At 63.0% G+C, this 20,561-nt stretch overlaps 1 protein-coding gene across 6 annotated transcripts in view; it reads right to left on the bottom strand.

Moving 5' to 3' along the window:
• The window catches only part of CSNK1G2 (casein kinase 1 gamma 2), a 37,890-nt gene that overhangs the window by 14,649 nt on the left and 2,680 nt on the right, over positions 1 to 20,561 (bottom strand). The window contains exon 1 of one of the 6 annotated variants that reach the window (XM_080565610.1): positions 16,614 to 16,984. The exons of 3 other annotated variants lie outside the window; for them this stretch is intronic. The gene's annotated coding sequence lies outside the window, so the exon portion shown is untranslated. Of the gene's footprint in view, positions 1 to 3,933; positions 5,411 to 9,786; positions 11,275 to 16,613; positions 16,985 to 20,561 lie in introns of those variants that run through there. 2 more of the 6 variants (XM_080565608.1, XM_080565607.1) reach the window with 2 other exon arrangements.

Raw genomic sequence — 20,561 nt, 5'->3', positions numbered from 1 at the left:
CGCGCATTCACAGCCCGCTGCCCACCAGCGCTGATCGCCCCTGCTTTTGGTCCCGGGCCCCGCTGAGAGGCAGCCCCCCACCCCCCCCCCCTTCCCCTGCTCCTCTCCAGCCCCAGTTGCCACCAGCGCCGACCGCGGCCCTGTTACCTGCGGGTTAAACAAGCAACCCCGCACCCCTCAGTGCTCCGACTCCAGGAAATGAGCACACTGCGAGCCCTGAGGCTCGGCCAAAGCCCATAAAGCTTTTTATTGGCTCTCAATAGCTATTAATAATAATTAAAAAAAAAGGGGGTTCTTGTGCTAAAAGGGTGCACGGGGGCAGGGTCTAAGAGGTAACGGAGGAAAAGAGAAAGAAGGGAGGCAAGCCGGAGCTCGGCGAGGGGCAGGACCCGGTGCGCGAGGGGCAGCGGTGGTGGAGCCCCAGGACCGCTCCGTGCCCGGCCCCCGGCCCCCACTGAGCCTCGGGGGCTGCTGCGGGCGCGCGGCGCCCATCGCCCGACCCCTGGGCTGATACCTGCAGAGAGCCCTGGCCCTGGAGACCGAGGGCAGGCGCCCAGCCAGGCCGGGGCCCGGCGCCAGCACTTTTCTCCCCACGCATCTCGGACCTTCCTTCAAACACCTCCGCGGATGGCAGCGACGCCCAGGGCTTCAGCCACTCCACCGCTGCCACAGGAGCGCCCTACAACGGGCAAAGGCAGCTCCCTGCCGCACCATGCCCTGGCACCCAGTGCCTCTCGGGCAGGGGAAACTGAGGCAGGCAGAGCCCGCCAGCCCCCCGAGCCCGGCGGGCGGCTGGGGGCTGCCTCCTGCCCCCACGCTCCCTGCCCCGGCAGCTCCGGCCCGTGCGGGCAGGAAGCAGGCTGGGAGCGGCGGAGCAGGGCTTCCCCGCGCTTTGTTCTCCCCCAGCCCCGCGCGCACACGGCCGGCACGTGACATCCTGCTCATTCTTCGCTCCCCTGATAATTTCCGCCCCGGTTCGGCGCACGGCACGGCCCTGCCGCCCCACTCCCACCTCCCGCCGGGCCCCGGGGGAGCCGATTCCTCCGCAGGGCATTTCGGGAGCCCCCGGCCCCGGCGAAGGGGAGGCAGGCGGCGACGCGCAGGCTGTGCTGCTTCGCACACCGTTTTCGGTTTGAATCAGGCCTTTATGCTCGGTCCCGGGGGATTTCATGCCCAGACTGTTTGCACAGAGTCAGGCGGCCGACAGCCAGAGCCCTGGGAGCTCCAGCCCCCGCTTTCGGGATTATTATTTTTTTTTTGAGTTATGGGCCAGTCTCTGCATGGGAATTTCAGACAATGGAGCGAGACAGGGCCCTAACAGAAGGGAAAAAATACATTTCTAGCCTTAATAAATACTGCTTCCTGCGAGCACTTGTGGAGACCGCGCTGCCTCCCCCGGCCGAGGCAAACATCCGCAGCGGCACAGCGCAACCGCGGCCCCGGGAGCGGCCGCCCAAAGGAGCCCAGCTCTGAGCCCCAGTTTCGGGCTGCGAGGCCGGGTGCGCCAGGGGGCTGCCATGCTCTGATCCCCCCCCGTTCCCAAAGCAGGGTGGACGTGTGAGCGAGGGCAGGGCCAGCAGCTTCTCCCCGCGTGGCGGATCTATTTTCGCCTCTGAGAAGCGCCAAGGAGAGGCGACGCCTCCCCGCACCTCGGCGCGAGAGCAGGACCCACCTCTTTGCGCGGTTTCAGAGACTGCTCAGGCTTCCCACTACGTGCCGTGCAGGCGGCTCTGGCTCTTAGAATTGAGAACAACCTCATCAGAAACATTTGGTAAAATCCCAGGACTCCGGTGGCTTTGGAGCGAACAGCCCCGCCGGACTGGTGAGAGCCAAACCTGCGCTGGTCCGGCACGGCCACCGCAGGACGAGCGCCGGGGATCCGCATCTGCCCCACGCTGTCACCCAGGGGCAGCCGCGTCACGGGGAAAACATGTCCTGGTAAAACCACCAGGCATTTTTGCATTTCCAACACGAATCCTCACCCAGGCCTCACTCAGACAAGAAGCCTCAGAGAAGCACCTTCCAGGCTGCATTTGTTGGCCTGGCGTCAAATCTGATGCAAGACGAGACTAAGAAAACTTCTTTCTCTCTTCTTGGGGGGGGGGGGGGGGGGGGGGGAGAGTAAAAAAGAAATTGGCCTAAAGTTTGATGGGAGAAATTCCAAAGCAAGCTGTGGTCTTAAAACAAATAAGCACTCCCCTGCCCTGCAGCGTTTGCGATGTGAAGTGCTCCAACCCAGGGAACCTGAAACTGAAACAAGCTGCAGACAAGTGCAAGTGACGTGAGCACCTCCCCAAAACAGAACCACAGAGACGCTGAAAGTACCATACAGGGGGCAAACCAACACCCAGAGATCATTGGAAAGGCAGGGAAGGGGTTGCTGGCGGGTCTGTTTAAGCCTTGGGTTCTCTTTTATTTGCCATCTGGTTTTCAGCTTGCCAGGTCTGCTCCAGTCACATTTACAAGCTATTCCCTGCAGTCACGGGGGTGAGAAAAAGAGGCGGGGGGGAGGGGGTGTTCTTTTCTTCTTTAGAGAAAAACCAAAACTACCCCCTGCAGTTCCAGTGCTATCCCTTGTCTCTGAGACCCAGGACTCGGAGCGAGGTTCCCGACCGCATATGCAAGACTAAAACGCTGAAAAAAAAACAAAACATCTTTTTAAAATTTCTTTCCTGTGAAACCTCGTGGCTGACGAGAAAGGGTTTGTACAATAACATCTGGGGCACATTGTTCTGGGCCCTTTATACACACACAGAGTTCCTGGCCCAAAGAGGTTACAATTAAGCAGGGCAAGACAAAAGAGGGGAAGAGGAGGGGAAAAAAAAATAGCGGCCCGGCGCAGGGAAGCGATGCCCAAGGTCACCCCGAGCGAGCCCGCGGCTCTCCTCGGGGCACAGCACGGGCGTCCTGGCCCGGCCACGTCCCGCCGGGCGCTCGCTGCGGCGCTGCCACCTCGTCACGGAGCCCCGGCCAAGACGAGCCCCGGTCCCTGCAAGCCCTCAGCACCGCCGCTCGGAGCCGGCCTCCCCGTGCACTCTGCGCCTTGCGAGCGGCAGAGGAACACAGCTGCCTCCAGATGAAAGGGAGAGAAAAGCTTCTTGAGAGCACAAGGAAGAAAAGCCCTTGACACTGCGCAGCTCAAAGCACAGATCCCTGCCAATTAAAAGCTAAAAATAATCACAAATACCCCGATGTCCCAAAGGACAACCCATCAGCTGGCTCCAATATAGAAATCCAGACCGAGAAGCAACCGGTGGCCTTACACAGCTGAAACCAAAACCCAATAAATCTTAAAAGTTTAAGGAGCAGATGAAGTCTTAGCTTACAAGGAGATCAAAAGTCTTAAAACAAAGGAAGATCCAGAGTGTTTAAAATAAGCTGCAGACGGTCCCAGATGATGTCTGGAAAGGTTTGTAGTTAAGAATGTGTTCCAGTCTTCGGCGCCGGCAGCCAGCCCTGGTCATGACGGAACGGGGAAGAGCTGTGCCACGACAGGGAGGCTTCCCAGAGCTCTCGAAAGCCCCACCAGGTTTCCCCAGAGCTCGATCTCTCCCCCAGGAGCCCGCGGTGAGTGGGCAGGATCGAGGCAGAGGTGGGGAGGGACCGGGGGCAGCTGTGAGCAGGAGCAACCCAGAAGCACAGCGAGCCAGGAGGCACCGGTGCTGCCGGCCACCTCCAGCTTCTGAGCAGCTGGCAGAGGCGCGAGCACCAGGACGCAGCCTCCAGGCACGACCGCGGCGCCGCCAGCCCCCGCTGCTCCTTCGCTGGGGCCCCCTGGCCATCTGAAAAGCCATGCGGTCGGCTGAAATTGCACCCTGCCAAAAATAAACAGCGGGCAAGCGGAAGGGGGCGAGAGTCGCAGGGGCTGCGGGGATAACGCGCGCGGCTGGGGCCAGGGAAAGCGGCTCCCGGGACCGCGTTTCAGCGACCTACCTGCAGCTGGAAGGCCTGCGGAGCTCCCCCGGGACGTGCTGTCACCCGCACAGCAGCTCTGCTCCTTGGCATCAGCCGCCGCTCGGGTCGCGGCTCAGCGCCAGCACGAAACCACCCCGCGAGCTGGTTCCCTCCGCCAGCCACTGCTCGGCACGGGGACGCTGCTCTGCCGGCGGCCCCCGAGGGAAGCGGCGCTGCCGGCGGCGGGGGAGAGGGTAGGAAGCCCCCGGCTGGGGACGAGGCTGATGTGTTAAACGCTGGGGACAGCAGCTGGGGAATCTCCTGGGTCCGAGAAAGCCGGAAAGGCCCTCGGTGCTGCAAATGGAGCCAAGCGTGCTCATAAAATTAAGAAGTTGCAACTCAAGCAGCAAAGAGAGGCACAAGAACGGCAAGAGGGTGATGGCAACGTCTAGCCATCGAGCTACGACCTCTCCATGTCCCCTCCACGCTACGCGAGGGCACCCACAGCGAGGGCAGGTCTCCGCACTCGTGGGGAGACCTCATCCGGGGGTGCAAGGAGCTGCAGGATGGAAACAGAAGCTGAAAAGGGGCAAAAAAAAAGTTCCCAACCTAGTGCTGGGAACGGCAGCGGTACAAAAGGCCCTCCCGAGACGCAGGCTCGACACACGGCCACAGGCGCCACGCGCTGACGGGGGCAAGGAGCACAGCGGGCACCAGGTGCTGGAGGAATGAGGCTGCAGCTTGCAGGCAGACCGCGCCGGCTACTTCAGAGGGCGGGAGCTGGCCACGAAGCCGCCTTCTGCGAGCACCAGCCCTGGACCGAGAGGAAAGGAAAAACCTTCTGAAGTCCCAAATCCTTCCCGCTGGGTCTGCAGCGCCCCGCGCTCCCCGGGGCTGACAGGAGTCGCCCTCCGGGCTGCAGCTCCTCACTTTGGCAACTCTGAGAGCTCCGAGAAAAACCCTGCCCGTACAGCTGCCACAAGAGGGAAACCCAGCGGAGTTTCCAAGGTGTAAAAACCACTTCTCATACCCCGGGAATTCAACGGGCAATCCACGGTGGTCCGAGCCCAACGCCAGCACACGCTGCAGGACAGCCGAGGTGACCGGCACACCCGGAGCGACAGCGGGAGCCTGCCCGCGTACAAACCCAGCCCGGCCCCCGTTAGCGAGCTGCCGGCCAGCAACACGCAGGGGCACGCCTCTACGGCGGGACGGGAGCGCTCCCCCAGCTCCGGCACCAACGTAACCACGTGGGCTTCACAGCCCTCTCCTCCCCAACCGCCCCCATGGCGGCAGCAGACCCCACTCGCTCGCCTTCCCTCCGCCCCGCCCGCACCACGGTGGTTTGGCCCCACGCAGCGGCACGGCTCCAAGCGCGGCTGCCCGCGCGCGGGACACAAGGAGCGGGCTCCTGCCCTCGCCTCGGGGGCAGCACCGCGCTCCATCGCATGCCGCCAAGCTCCCCGCGACGCGAAGCCTTCGCGCTGATGGGCGCCGAGCGGATTTTCGAGGAAACAAGACAATTGGTAGGAGGTTCTTTTGTTACGCGAAGAGTCCTTCCAAGACTGGGACTCGGGCTGTTCCCGCTGACCTTTGGCTTGGGCAACAGGAAAGTCGTAAGCTGGAAGCGCAGGCTCCTCTCCCCGCCTTGTGCTGCCAGGCTCGGCGACGCAACGGGCTCCCGAGGGACCCGCTGAGCTTCCTCCAGCCCTGGGCCGCCCAGCGCCTCGCTCCTTCCCACCACAGGAGCGCGATCGGCTCAGACGTGGGTCCACAGCGCGGGCCGTCACCCGCTGCTTCCCCACGAGGAAGAGGGGAAGGTTGCAGCTGGGAGAAAACCCGGCCCCGGTCCTCATTCTAGGGAAGGCCCCGACGCGGGCTGAGGAGCCAGGGGGACGGCGCGGCGCCGCGAGCTGCTCCACGCCACACCTCCACCAGCTCCCGCTCCGCTCAACCCGAAGCAACCCACCGGGCAGCAGATCGGTGCGTTCCGGCCCGATTTCCTCCTCCTCCCTCAAGGCAAGAGCGGCGCTTTGACAGAGGAACTCGGGGCACCCAGCTCGGGGCGCGAGCACCTCGCCCAGGGGAGCGGGGCCGGCCCCGCGGTGCCGGAGGACAGACTGCCGCGTGGTGACAGCCCCTGCGGAGGGCTTTTTGGAGGGGAATCCCTGAAAATCAGGAAGTCCTGAAAGCAGCTGCTTTCCCAGCAAGGCGAGACGCTTTGTGGTTTCTGCAGCCACAAGAACGTCACCCCCAGCCCCAGCGGGGTCGGGTTAAGCAGACACGGCCCTGGGGCCTCCTCGCAATGGCTGAGCCCCTTCCCTGCTCGCAGCCAGGCGGGACCAGCGCAGCGCTGTTTACTCCGTTTCCTCCTCTGTGCGTTCACGGTGGTGTCAGCACAACAGGAAGCTCTTGTTAAACACTTCATTACTTCACTGCCGACGCAGAGCCGTCGGGGAAGCCGGGCGTAGCGCAGCGTGTTTCGGGAGACGGGGCAGCCTGGCAGCTCCGGCTCAGGGCTGGGATTTCAGAGCTCGCAGCTCCGGCTTCCCGGCCCCTCCACATCCCAGCCGTTACGCCAGGATAACAACCCCCTGCCATCTGCTTTGGCCATTCGAGCTCCCTGGGGAGACGCTTGGCTCCTTCTCAGCTTTTGAGCAGCGCTGAGACCTCAGCGACTTTCTCCCTCCCCCTCCTTCAGAGCATCCTTCAGGGAACAGCCCCAGAACCGGCTGAAGACCTCCCGCCTCGGCCGGCAGCACCAGGCCACGAAAGCTACCCGCCGTAGCCGCCAGGTCACCGGCCAGCTCGCGCCCACGAGCGGCCCAGAGCTGAAGGCCTGCAGCCGGCCTTCCCGGCGGCTCCCTCGCAGGCGGTTCCATCGCCGGTGGCACCGACACCGGTCCACATCTGCAGGCTGCTGCGGGACCGCGGCACCCAGTACCCGGCAGACACAGCCCCAACGCCACGGTCACTGCACCGGGAGCGCCCCAAGCGCCGGTCCCCTCTCGACACCGAGCAGCCACGGCTGGTCCCCCCCAGCCCCATGGCGCAGCGTGGTTTCCCTTTTGGCCCCACTGTGTTTGTACAGCGAGGATATTTGCAAGGGAATTTTGTCCAAAACCTTTTTTTTTTTTTTTTTTTGTTTAAATCCCCCTTCATCCAGGTTGTTTCTTGACAAGAAAGAAAAAAACAGGAATAAAGCCAAGGCTAATGTTTCTACCAGAATTTCTTTTAGTCTTCAGGGAAAAGAAAAAAAAAAAAAAGAAACCCTAAACTGTAGAAGCAAAGCTTTTAATCCGACATGATCCGAGCATCCTCGTTCCAAACCTCCCCTCCCTTCCTGGCCTCCCAGCTCCCTGTGAGGACATGGTGTGTCCGCGGGAGGACACAGGGCTCCACCCGCATGCGCTCAGCCCCGCAGCACCGGGCACTTGCGGCAGCTCCAGCAAAAAAAAAAAACAACACCAGCAGAGCAAATGACCTCCAGCTATGGAGTTAACCCGGAATAAATAATAACAGTAATAAAAAAAGACCGAGGAGGAATGCTTGGAGCTTCTGTCAGAGATTAAAGCATTTATCGCGCGGGGCTCTATTGCCGTACCACCCCTGCAACCCTCTGTGGCTCTCGACCACGTCCCAGAAACATCCGAGCCACGAAAATATCAGGGTTAAAGAAGTTAACAATAAAGCATTTGATGTTTTTACCCCCTTCCCCCCCCCCAACCTCCTGAGCTGTGAAAAAGATGGGTTTTCCTTCCTGCCTTGCAGTGCCTGGCTTCCTCCTCCAGCTACCGCGTCTATTCGGCTGCTCTCTGACCCGGAGGAGCTCTCTCCTCGCTGGCCTTTCCCTTCCCCGGCAGACCTTTAGGCACTGCACTCTGGTCACTTCTTCACCTCCAGCTCCAAATCTCTCCCCATTTACTTTCTCCCAGCCTCCAAACGTTCGCGTGGCTTTTTAATGGGTCCCAGCGATTGCTTCAAGGCTTCTTCTTTAAGGAAAGAGTTGCACACTACATCTTTCCCTCGACAACAGCAAGGGAAGTCGAGCCCCAGCACCGCAGCAGAGGACGTCTCTATTGCCGGGGAGTCCTGCTCCACGGCTCGGCGGCCCGACAAGCGCTCAGCTACCCCGAGTCCCCACAGTGCAAAACCAATAATGACTCACGCGTGATTTCACTGCGATCTGTAGAGGTGCCGAGCTGACATCCAAAACCATCGGACTGCTTGGGGAGCAGAACCTCAGCCGTTCGGCACACTCCAGCAGAAGCAGCACCGCTGACGATGCGGTCGGGGGGGGGAAGGCTCGAGCAGCCAAGGCTCTGGCTGCACACGCAGTACCCCCTCCGCACAGACCCCGACCCAACGGAGACGCACAAGCGAAGCCTGTTAGCTGCTGCCCAGACATAACGAAATTAAACGAGCGGCAAAACTGGAGAAAAACACCAAATGGGATTTTTCAGCCCGTGGCAGAGCCCAGGTGGGTGCAAAGGCAACGCTCTGAAGGTAATTGGGATATCACAACCTCGCACGGAAGCGTGAGCTCCTGGTGCTACCACGGCTTTAAGACATCTGCTCCGTCCCGAGGCGAGCACAAAGCTCGTGCCACAGCGCGGCCCTGGCAGGTGACACAAGCTCCCAAGGCGAGGATGTGCGTGCGTATCGGCAGCTTTACCAAAAGTCAGCTTTCCGACGGCCGTTCGGCAGCAATTACCTGGCACCCAACAATATCCAGTACGGGAACGGCTCCGTCTTTAACCAACACGAGCGGGGCAGTTTTGATTCCTGTTTGCTCCCCACCTGCATAAGCAGAAATGGAAATCGACGCGCTTCGGACAGTCAGAATCCAGAACACAGATCCTTAACGGTTTTAGACACAAAGAAGCTTGCAGAGGCAACACCTGAGCGCCTCAATAAAAGCAGCCACAAAGCAAACTCCCCGCAGCATCTCTCCGCCGCTGCGCGTTGCTCTGCGATTTGCTTCCAGCTGAATATAGAATTTCACTCTTTTCGTTGGATCCCCATCCAAAGCAGTTACACCTGGATGGAAAATATGAACAGTGCTTGACCAAAGAGCCGGAAATACCACGACTGAAATTTCAGCAGCAGCACAGGAACCAAGCAAAAAGCTAAAAATACTTCTCTAGGAAATATAGTAATAGTAATAACCGTAAACATACACATGCTAAAATAAGATCAAATCTGAAAACTAGACCGGGAGAGATCAAACACAGCACGAGTCAGCCAAATCCACCCAAGAGCCCAGTGCCCACTCGAGTCCATTCATCTCTTTGGGCTCAGCAGCCACAAACTCAAACTTCCAACTACAGAATTCACGAAATCTAGCAGAAAAAGCACTGAAACTTCACCAGAGAGGCTTGAGTGGCAACGACGCTGCGGCTGACTTTTACAAACCCCGCAAAAAGAACGAGCAATTGGCCCAAGCGAGTCCCAGGGCAGGCACCCCCCGGGTCTCGAGCCACGCGCACCCCACGGGCCCCTGGAGCACGGTCCCAGTGCCGGACCCACAGCGTGTGGGAACAGCGGCAGCGCCGAACCACCGCAGGGATCGGGGACACCAAAACCCGGGTGCCGAGAGACGCCGAGACCAACGCGGGGCCGTGGGGCTGCCCACCTTCCCCTCCCGCCCGGCTCTGGGATGCTGCCAGCGTCTTCTCCTTGTTCCCTACGCCTGCCTCTGCTGGCCCAGAGCAGCGACAGCTCTCCTCTCGGCTCCGGGGCCCGCAGAGGTTTTGCTGCGCTGCTGGAAGGCCGCAGAGCAAGGGGCCAGCTCCAGCCCGACGCTCTGCTGCCTGCACAGCGCGGCTCTGGTGCTCCGTGCACAGATGGGGCAATTTCTGTCTTGGAAAGTGCAACTCGCTCCACCGTTACCGTAAGGAGGACGCTGCAGGCGGGTAAGCAGAGCTGTAACCCTTCTTCTGAACAGCAGCGGAAAAGGCACGGGCTCATCCTCTGCCCCTGCAGGAGGTAAATTACACAAGGCTGTAATTCTGCAGAATCTATCGCATCTTAGCAGTTCAGCACACACACACACACACAAAAAAAAACTGATTAGGACGTTGAGGTGGTTTCGGTTTTACTCATGCAGACTTGGTAGTGCTAGAAGAAAGGAAGTTCACTACGGGCGACGCGGAGCCTCTGGCTGGGGGAGCTCAAAGGACAGCAGCCAGAGCCCAACGCCCGGCTCTTCATCTCCACGGGACGCAGGCGGGCGCCCCAGCCAAGACGCTGCCGCTGCCTTTCAAGCTCCCGCTCGGCACAAGCGCGGGATTCGCTGGGGCACTTCACACCCCAGCCGCTCGCTCCAACAAGTGGTCTCCGCCGGCGAGTCCCTCGCATGCGCTGGCTTTTGTGGCTCTGCCGGCGGGTATTTATTGAAACCAGACAATGCCTCCCCAGCACAGCGAGCTCCGGTCCGACACCAGACGCTAATTAAACCCGTGCTGCTGCTGCTGGAAGGCAGAGCTGCGGAGGAAGCAGCTGCCTTCCAAAGGCCGCAGCAATCGGCCGGCGAAGAGCCGTTCACCAGCCCCGCACCCTGCACGCCCGCTCCCCACGTCCACAGGGACCGGGGGAAGAGCAGCTCCTGCTGCTTCTCCGAGCGGTCCCCTCCTGCCCAGCTCTCCCGCTGCTTTCGCTGTCCCAAGCACGCTCGCCTTGAGATAGGGGCTGCAGAGGTTCTGCTTCTACAGACAAGACCTGCCGGCGCCCCTTATTCCAACCAGAGCACAGCGGAGCAGGTCTAGCAGCAGCCGGCACCAGCCCCAGGGAGCTGCAGTGCCCACATCCCAGGGGGATCTGACGGGGCCCAGCCCCGCGCTGCAGTCCCCAGCACTCACCCAAAGCGATGCCCGAGGTTTGCATTCAAGCCTGCTCATCCCCTCGCTGAAATCAGCTCCCAAAACTGCCTGCACCCCAAGCACCACGTCGCTTCTGTACCCCAGGTGGGGAGAAGCGCGAGGAGAGCCACAGCTCGAGCGGCTGCCAAGCACCGGCCTCTGAAGACGACTATAGAGCCGGGGCCTGCAACATGCTCAAGGTGGGCAGGCCCATTCCGTATTTCAGCCCCTGCCGCTGGACACAGATCTTTTTTAACCCCCCTCTGCTTCACCTGCAGGGCAAAACCCACCCTGAAGGCTCTGCCACCCCTCCTGCTGCCTGGGCTCATGACACGGAAGGCGAGTGCCCGCAGGCGCGGGACGTGAGCCACGCAGGAGCGTCGGCCCCAGGCACGGCCGTGCCCTCGCTGCCCTTCCCAGCAGCGCAGGAGTCGCTTTTTCTGTCGTTTTGCTCCGACGGCAGGTTTGCGAGCAAGGCAAATTCCCCTTCCAGTGCCTTCCCGCCCACCCCTGGGGCTCGCAGCCTGCTTAGCAGTCACCAGGCAGCAGCGAAAAGAAGGTTTCGAGATAAATAAGCGGTTCTCACCCGGCAGCCTGGAACAACCACTTCCATTTCGCATCTCCCGTCTGAGGCCAGAACACCTCCTCCTGTGCCACTGCAGCCTGAAATAAGGTTAAGACCATCTCTACCAGCACGCTGCTTCCCCAGCACTGTCCCTGAATACTCCCGTGTCCTCAAAAGCTAACACTTTTTCTTTTTTTTTTATATATAAGAGCAGTATCAAGCACCGCTTGCCTTTCTCTTGACAAGGCACCTGAGCGCGCGTCAGGCAGCGGGGACAGGAACAGATATGAAAGCAAAGTTGCCGTCGGTTTCACAGGCAGCCGGACGAGAGGAAGGCTTCCTCCCCTCCTCCTCCGCAGCCAGAGCCATGCCGCACCTGGCAGCAGAGGCTGCGGTGCCTGCCCAGCACGAGGCAAAGGCTGCGGGGCGCACGAGGATGTCGCCAGCGCACCCGGAGGCGTGGGCTTGGCGCTGCTTGCTGCTAGGAACTTCGGGCTCTTCCCTCGCCCCTCCGAAGGGGAGGTTTTAAATGCGCACGCGTGCTGAAGCCTCAGCGCGAGGTCAGGTGGATGCACAGCAAGCTCCTGAGGATCTCAGAGCCCCAGGCTGTTCTCGCCACCAATGCAGGGCGAGGGGAGCACGTCCTGCGGCCCCAGCCCACTCTCTGCAACATTGTGCCCGTGGGTCCTGCAGCCTCGAATCCCACACGTGCTTCCTGCCGGCACTGAGGGGCCAGCTGTAGCCAGGACGAGGGCTCCACAGCTGTTCTCCAAAGGAGCAGACATTTCCCAGTCCCGTTCCTCTCACAGAAGCCAATTCCTGGATGCGCGCAGCTCCCTTCCCTTCCTTTCCTGCCCTACGCCCAAGCTGGGTGCAGGCTCCAGCCCTCCCATCCACCTGGGGGAGGTTTCCTCCCGGCAGGACTGAACGCGGCGCAGGGAAGGGCCGGCAGGCTCCCGGACTTGGCACTTTCTCCTTCCCGCAGCACTCGGACAGGCTCCCAGATAACCTCAGGAGCCCGCAGGCAGAGGAGGCTGGAAACCGCAGCCCTCCGACGCTCGCACCACGGGTCTCCCACGGCACAGCCAGCCTGAAAACGGCTGGAGCAGGCTCAGGATCGCTGAACAGCTCGGGGCATTTCCACTTGCTCCCAGCTTCCAGGGACCAGGAAACCAACGTCCAGCAGCACGTCGCTGAGATCCAGCCCTGGGAGCAAGCAGGGGAAAGGCGGGATGGCGCAGGGCAGTCGGGAGCCTGAGCAGCAGCAGCAGCGAGCAGCAGCCTGCGGCTGACGGGCACAACCCAGCTCTGACTGCAGGCGATGCTCTCTCCTCCTCAAAGCCACCACCTCTGGAGGGCAGGACATCCCTGCTGCCCACGCTAGATTTGAGCGCCAAGCCTACGGGGGACTTTCTTCATGTCTGTGACCCCAATTTCCCAAGCGGCCACACGTGAGGGAGCCCCTCTGATGATCCCCTCCAGGCAGCCAGAACCGTCTGACCAGAGCCCAGCTCGCTGGGGAGCTGCAGACAACGCCAGGCGTGGACGCTGCCCTTTCCAAGCGTGCCCTTGCCGCCCCGAACACGTACAAAGGCCCGGATCCGTCACACCACACTCCATGGGACATCCTCTCCACCGGGCTGGCTCCCGCACCGTGCGGCTCCAGGGGCTGGGCACCCACCTCCTCCCCTCCCGGCTGGGCAGGGATCAGAGCAGCAGCGTCGCCTCCTGTGCCTTCCTGGTGCTCCCAGGCACAAGCTCCAGGGGTTTTCCGGACGGCTGACACAGCCAATAAACGCCCCTTGGCTCTTGCACTACTCTTCGCAGCAGGCGGCGTGAGGTACTTCGCTGGGGAAGTGTCGGTACAGAAGAGGAAACCGAGGCACGCAGCTGCCGGACGGCGCACAGAAAGCGGCAGCACAAGCGGGAGGAAAGCCGGGTCCCGAGCGCTGCCGTGCCCCGTAACCTGGCCTGCACACGCGGCCCTGCCACAGGGACCTTCCCTGCACGGGACAGCCCTGGGAACTGGGGAGAAACCGGGCAGTTTTTTTTTCCAAAAGCCTTCTCCGACACTTCTCAGAGGCACGGCGAACAGCGGGGCTCCCCGCCCGCTCGCAGGAGCCGCGGTGAGAGCCACGCAGCACCGCGGGAAGGATGACCACAGCCCGCCGCGCCTGCTGTCCCCACGATTCGGGATCGTTCCTCATCCCATGGGGCAGGCTGAGCCCTGCGAGGCCTGCAGCAGGAAGGGCTTTCCAGAGGGGTCACCCCCAGCCACGTTTCACCGTGGGACAAGGGATCCGCGAGGGCGGCGGGGAAGCGTACGGCCAGGCTCCGCGCGCCGACTGCCGAAGGCTTGGGCACGGCACGAGGCGTGACAGCAGGCCTCCTCGGCCCGCCGCAGGGATCCGCTCGCCCTCGTGCCGTGCGTACTGCTCCCAACCCCCCCGCTGTCGGCAGGAGCTGGGGCGGCAGAAGCACTCTGAAGGGTAGGGTTTGGGATCTTTTCCCCCGTAACCCACATCCTTTTGACAGAACCGGGTTCGGAGGCAGCTGCAGCGGCAGCCCTGGGGTGGCCTTTTGCAACACGAGGCAGGGACGAAGGGGTGCCCGGGCTCTTCCGTCACCAACGTGCGGCTAATTGCAACTTCCCCAGCTCCCCTGAGGTCACACGGAAGGAGGGGATGGCACGGGCGACGGAAGCAGCCCCGTCACCCCCGGAGGCAGTGTGCAGGGGGTGTCACTCACCGGTGACAAGGCCCTGGCTCCGCCGAGCGGAGCTGTCCCACATTCGAGCCGGCGCCGCCTCTCCCTCTGCGCTCTTCCTCGGGCCGCTCGAAGCCCCACGCGTTTCCTCCCAAATTACCGCCAAGCCTTAAGAGCTGGGAGGGGAAGGAGGAGGGCGGAAGGGAAAGCGTCGGGGGCGGTTTCACAGGGAAACCTCTCCCCTGAGCCGTCGAGCTCCCCGCGCTGGGATGCCGGCAGCGCTTCCTTACTGGAAGCGAGCCGCCCTGCCTCACGTGCGCTGCTCCCAGCTCTCCGCCCCTCCGGGGACGGCCGCCCGACGGGAACAGCTGCCCCGGGCCTCAAACAGGACCCAGAGCCCAGACCGGGGGGAGAAATGGGCAGCAAGGAGGAGCGGCGCCATTCATCTGTACCACGGGCAGGGGGATGCGCGGCGGCACAACGTCCCCCGGCCCACGCGCAGGTGTCAGCAGCGCCTGCAGAGCAACGAGCGACGCAGGAGGCATTCAGCTTCCCACCCCCTCGGGTACAAGACCAAGCAGCTCAGTGCACCGCACCTTTTTCCTCGCAGCCTTTCTCTGAGGCACGCCAGCGACCTGCTTATTTCACAGCTGGGGAAGGGAAGCCGTGCAGAGCCCTGACGCGTCGCTGATCTCGCCGAAGTAAAGGGGGCAGCGAGGGACGATCCCTGACCAGCCGGAGGTTTGCCGCATCGCGTTCAGTCCTAGACAGACACCCCAGCCTGCTGGCTCGCAGGGAGGGATAAGCAGAGGGGCCAGAGACCCGCACCCCATGCCTGGACGCACCACGGATGGTTCAGCACCTTTTCACTCCTCCACCCCGCAGTTCCTCGCCCAGGGAATCGGATTCGCAGCCCCTTGCTGAGCGCCGCGACAGCTCCGTGGATGAAGGCCCCGCTGTGCTTTGCCACCAACCTCCACACCAGAAGGGCATGTTCCAAAGGCTGGTTCTCACCTTCCCCCCCTCCCCATCTGTGAGCGTTTCATGAGACCCCGAGGCCAGGGCTGAAGCAGGAACGCCACGTGGGCGGCTGCAGCCAGAAAGGTGCTCACAGAGCCGCTGCTGGCTGGGAGACAAAGAGCTCCGTGTGGAGGCTTCCCACGGGGTTCAGCCGAAAGCCACCCGGCCCTCCGGCAGGTGGATCTGGTGCAAGCCTGCTGGTTCCTCCCTTTGCCTTCCCTGCTCACGATTTGCTTCTCTGGGCCCTACTAACGGGCTTAATTTATAACGTCCGGGGATCACCCGCAAGCAGCAGCAGACAGGACGCGCCCCCAGGAGCGCCCACTCCATCCTGCTGCTCTCAGCACCCGCGGCGCTGGTCGCGTGCACAAACCGACCCTTCTCCCTCCGATCCGGGCTCGCACCTCCCCGGCTTGTCCCAGAAACCCCAGCCAGCACACGCTCGCCCTTCTCCAGAGCACGCCTCCATCCGAAACCCAAACCTCTTCTTCTCTTTCTGTGAGTCCGTTACTTGGGTTTCTTGTTCCCGGCACCTCTTCCAGCCCCTGTGGGGAGCACTCAGCTCCCCCGGCCTCCCCATTCGTTGTGCAGCCGATCTGTGGGCCCAGACCCAGCCACACATTGAAGAAGACCAAGATTTCCCAGAGCAGCGCGGCGCTGCTGGGCTCCCACCTGTGATCAGCCCCGCAGCACGCCCAGCACGCTGGCTGGCCCTGCTTGGGACCACGAGCCCCTCCAAAACCTTTTACGCTGGGGCTGCACCACCGGAGGGGCTCCAGGCTGCCGCTGCCAGAGCGCTTGGGCTGCCCGGACACAGCTCAGTTACCACCAGACGCTATCAGGTGCCTGCAGAGTACGCAAACCGGGGCAAAAAGTCAGTTTGCCACCTTCCTATAGAGCCCCCCGATCCCCGCTCCCCTCCCAACACCAGCACCCTGCCGGCTTCCAGGCTGGACAGGGCTCGGACTCGCTCTGACAAGAACATGTGTGTCCCCAAGGGCAAACCCGTCAGGAAAAGCTGGAGCCGCGCTCCGAGCCGCCCCAGCTGGACTCTGCTCTCCGGATCGCAGCTTCAGGTGGTGATTCAGGGCTGCCTGCACGTCCTTTGCTCCACGGGAAGGAGGAAGCTCCCAGCTGGGCAAAGCCCTCCTCGCTAACGCCGGGCACCTTTGACTTTGCTTCAGGAGTAAAGGCGCTCTTCTTGATCTATGCAAAGCTCCGCTAAAATGGCCAGGGGTGGCCAAAGGAGCAAACAAGAGCAGCGAACGCACGGCTGAGGCAGAGGCTCGCCCCTGAAGGCCAGGCTTCACGCCCAGAACCACTCGGCCAGCCTGCAGGGGCACCCGAGCCAGGGCAAGGTGGGAGAAGAGCAGCGGGTTCCTCCCCGTCCCCACTCCCTCACGTGCCTGCTGAATCCACGCTTTCCTTCGTGGGCAGGCCAGCGCCGCCCCACCCGATCCCGAGGTACATCCCCGGCACCCAGCGCATCGCCGCAGAGCTGCTCCCTGCCCAGAACCAGGGACAAGCCGCACGCAGACGAGCGGCAGCGGGCGCCCTTACAGCCTTACCGGAGCCGCGCGCTCGTGGCGCGCCGCGAGAGGGATCACACCGAAGTGGGCGACGGCAGGAGAAGCCATAAGCGCCCCATCGAGCGGGTCCAGGGCACGGGAAATCCTGCCGCGAGCAGGATCCGCTGCCGAGGGTTTCACAGCCACCGAAGACTACGGCAAAAGCAGCAGAGCGCTTCTTTTCTGCTCAGATTCTTCCATCAGGAAGTTTACGCACGCTTCAGCCCGGCTGCCCCCGCCGCCGGACGCTGCCCCGGTGGAAGGCAGCTCCGAGTGCGCGCCTCGAAATCCCCCGGCAGCGCGAGCGGGGCCAGGGCCGTGCACGCAGCCACACCCAGCGCCGCGCGCCCGAGCACACAAACATTTCCTCCCCGCTGCTCCCGCGCCGCGGCTCAGCCAGGGCCGCCCCGTACCTGCCCCGGCCGGGCCGCGCGGAAGGCGGGCGGTTTTACAGACCCGTAAGCGCGGAGACGTGAGCACATTTCCTGTCGGCCCCCCTGCCCCCCTCGAGCCGCCGCAGCGGATGTTCTTCTCTCCGACTTCTTCCTCAAGGCAAATATTTAGAGTCTAGCAGGCATTCCTCATCACAGGAGCAAGTTAAACATTGGCCCGAAAACAACAGCAAGTACCTTTCAACGCTTCTGGCCGGGGAAGCGTCGCTCCGGACTTTGGTTTCTGGCTCTGAACAGAAAGAGAAGCAAAGCACCGAGCGCTGCGCTCCTGTCCCAGGAGCGGGCGGAACTGGGGCTGCGGCCCCGCCAGGGCCACAGCGGGGACCGTGCCCTGCTTGCGCGCTAGCACGCTTTGGGGCCCTGCTCTCACCGAGCCCGCTGCAGCGCATCCTCACGCCACGCACACGTTGTATGCGCCGGTTCCCCTGCTCGCTCTGCACTGCCTCTTCTCCTGCCACCTTCCAGCCCACCGGTGCGGGAGGCGCTCTGGGCCGAGACCACGCAGCGCAGCGCAGCTCCCTGCCAGACGCGCAGGCTCTTGCGGGAAGACCCCTCAGCGAGGTAGAAGCCGAAGTCAGTGAGCCGGCAGGAGCGGATGCGACTGCTGAGCCAGCCTCACCTCTCCCACAGCAGCCCAGTCAAAATCGTGGCAAATTCCCCAAGAGGTAGCTTTCGCTGGAGACATTTACTGGCCCGCAGCTCACGTGTGCCCGAACAGCATGCTGAGGAACAGCTCGTGTCCTGCAGCTCGCCGCACCGCCGTTAGCGGGATAGCCGAGCTCCTTTCGCTCTCCTGAACCCGGTGCCCGCGAGGGGTGCCCAGCTCTGCTGCCCCGCTGCAGGCAGGCGGACGTGGAGGGAGCCGCTCCCGCGGCACCCCTGGGCACGGCCCAGCCACGCGCCCAGCTCCAAGCGCGGCAGCACGGAGCCGTGGAGCTTGGCCGGGCTGGAATTGCTCTCCCTGTGCTCAGACGCCTACCGCAGCACTGCGGGAACCTGCTGTGGGCTCCTCTTCCCGGCTCCCCGCCACCAGGTGGCCGCCCCTGTGGAAACAGCACGCCATTCAACCCACCTGCAGGTTACCCTGGAGGAAGCAGCGACCCTGCAGCCCTCGCAGCACTTCCTTTTCCTTCCCCAGCCACGGCAACCCACGGAGCAACCAGCTCCGCTGAGCGCGTTTGTGCAGGGATTGCCGCGGCCCGCGGCAGGGACGAGCCCGCGCCCGTCAGCGCCGCCGACCCCGCGCCCACCAGAGGCGAGCGCTGCTCAGCTGCGGTCTCCCCCGGCAGGCGAACCCTGCCTGCAGCGCCCTCAGTGTTCTCTGGGCTGGGCAACACAAAAACAAGGCTCTGAGTAAAACCCAAAGAGAAGGGGAGCGAACGCGGCCGGGCCGGGGGTGCTCCAGGCAAGCGCTCCACGCGGAAGGTACCGGAAAGCACCTTCGTCCCCTGCACCAAGAGGGAGTACGAACTTGGTCACTTCCAACGGTCCACGGGGAAAAAAGGAGAAGAAAAAGGCTCTTCTGCGTTGCCGTTTGTACCTCGCGCTACCCCGAAAGCCGACAGCGGTGACATTTCCTACCTGGAGACGCCGGGTGCTGGGAGCGCGGAGCCGTGAGCAGCACGGAGCCGTTTCGCTGCCTTCCGCTTTCACGTCGGACAGCCACGGGCACCGGAGCCCAACGGCCAGCCCCGCGCCCTGCCCAGCGCGCTGGGGGCGCAGCCGCTGCTCCCGGCGCCTTCCAGCCCCGGCTGGGGAGGGGGCGCTCCCCGCGCTCGCAGGGCCCCCCCAGGGCCCCCTCCCGGTGCGCAGGGGCTGCGCAGCTCTTCCAGAAGGCAGCGGCACAGAATCCAAGGCCAAGGCCACCGTTAACCTCTGGTAACGAACTTCACTTCCCTCTCAGGAGGGCAAAGCCTGCCCATCGCCTGCCAAGCATCTCCTCCGCCACTTGGCGAGTAAAAGCCAGGCCTCCCTCACGAAGCACTGCGTAACGATACACGGCAAAGGGCTGCAGGACGCTCTCCGGTTAGGGGCTGGGTAAAAATGAACGATGACAGAAAATTACCGCTTCTTTCCTCCAGCCTCGCAGCCCCTCTCGCAGCCCGGGAGCCCACGGAGAGCCCAACAAACCCTCCTCTCCGTGGGCCACAAAAGCAAGCACGCGCGTCTCGGCCCGTGCCGCATTTTCAACCGCCCTGCGAAGTTCTGCCTCTGAGCTGCAGCGTCCCCGAAGAACCAGCTCCCGCATCACAAGGCACGGGATCACCTCGACGCTCCTCGAGCTCACCGATCTGCCACGACGCTGCCGCTGCAGCCAACGGAAGGCAGACGGACGTGTGGTTCTCCACGGGCTGCCTTCCCCCCAGCCCTCGCTGCGCCGCTTTTCACCCCCAGCACAGCAGCACCCTCAGAACCCACGAGGGGGTGAGGGGGGGGCGGAAAATCCCAGTTCGGGACAGCTCAGGGTGGAGGCGAGCCTTGGAAGGGCTGGCCCAGGGTTCACCCCAGCTGCCAAAGCCGCCCCGCAGCCAGCACCACCGCAGAGGCAGGGCAGGAGGAACCCTGGAGCACCTCAGCCAGATGGCCGCTGGGCTCCACGTTGGTTTTTTTTTTTGTTTTGTTTTTTGTTTTTTTTTAAAAACCACTTCCTAGGAACAATGCAGCACCGAAACAGCCGGGGGGGCTGCGCACCGGGAGGTGCTGCAGCCCCAGCAGGGATTCGGGAGAATCCCCCAGGAGATGGAGGGCAGCCAGCGGGGAGCTGGGAGCCGGGAGGGGAGCCCGAACGCTCGGTGGTGGGCTGCTCCAGCGGAAAGTCACCTTTTGCTTCCCCCACAGCCGAGCCCTACTGCTTCTCGGCAGCGACGGTCCTCCCGGAGATGCTGCCTGCCCGTAGGAAGTATAAACATCCATTCCAATAAAAACCAAAACTATTTATAAGCACGCAGCTCTTCTAGCGGGAAGAGAACTTGTTCTCCGCCACAACTCCGGAACCAGGGCGACTCCTTCCCCTTCGCCCCCTCCCAGGGCACCGGGCACGGCGGGGCCGAGCGGCCCCAGCGGCTCCTCGCTACGCCCACAAGTCACGGGGCCGAAGGCAGAGCTGCTCCCCGAAAAGAGCGCCCGGAGGAAGCCCCTCGTCAGCACGAGTCCCCCGCCCCTCGGCAGCACCATGAGGGAAGGGGGGGTTAACTCCAGCGGCAGCCAGAAAGGACGGGGCAGCGCGAGGCGCGGCGGGGCGCTGAGCACGCTGCTGGGAGAGAAGGGACACCTCTCCTCCCCGGCCTCGAGGGCTGCCCCTCTCCTCTAGAGCTCCAGCAGGAGGTGCCACCGGCCAAGGCTTCCCTGCGATCCCAGACACCCCCGGGTGCCCGTGGGGCTGCGGGTGCCCTGCCGCTTCCTTCCCCGGCTCGCAGGCGCCGGGGCCAGTCCTTGCGGCCGCTCGGACGCCCTCAGACCGCCGGCTGCCCACGCACCTGGACAGGGGGGGCACAGC

The sequence above is a fragment of the Anser brachyrhynchus genome (genome assembly GCF_964034855.1).
Source record: "Anser brachyrhynchus genome assembly, chromosome: 23".
NCBI lineage: Eukaryota > Metazoa > Chordata > Aves > Anseriformes > Anatidae > Anser > Anser brachyrhynchus.
The sequence above is the reverse complement of the archived record's forward strand: the minus strand, read 5'-3'. Positions and strand labels throughout refer to the sequence as shown.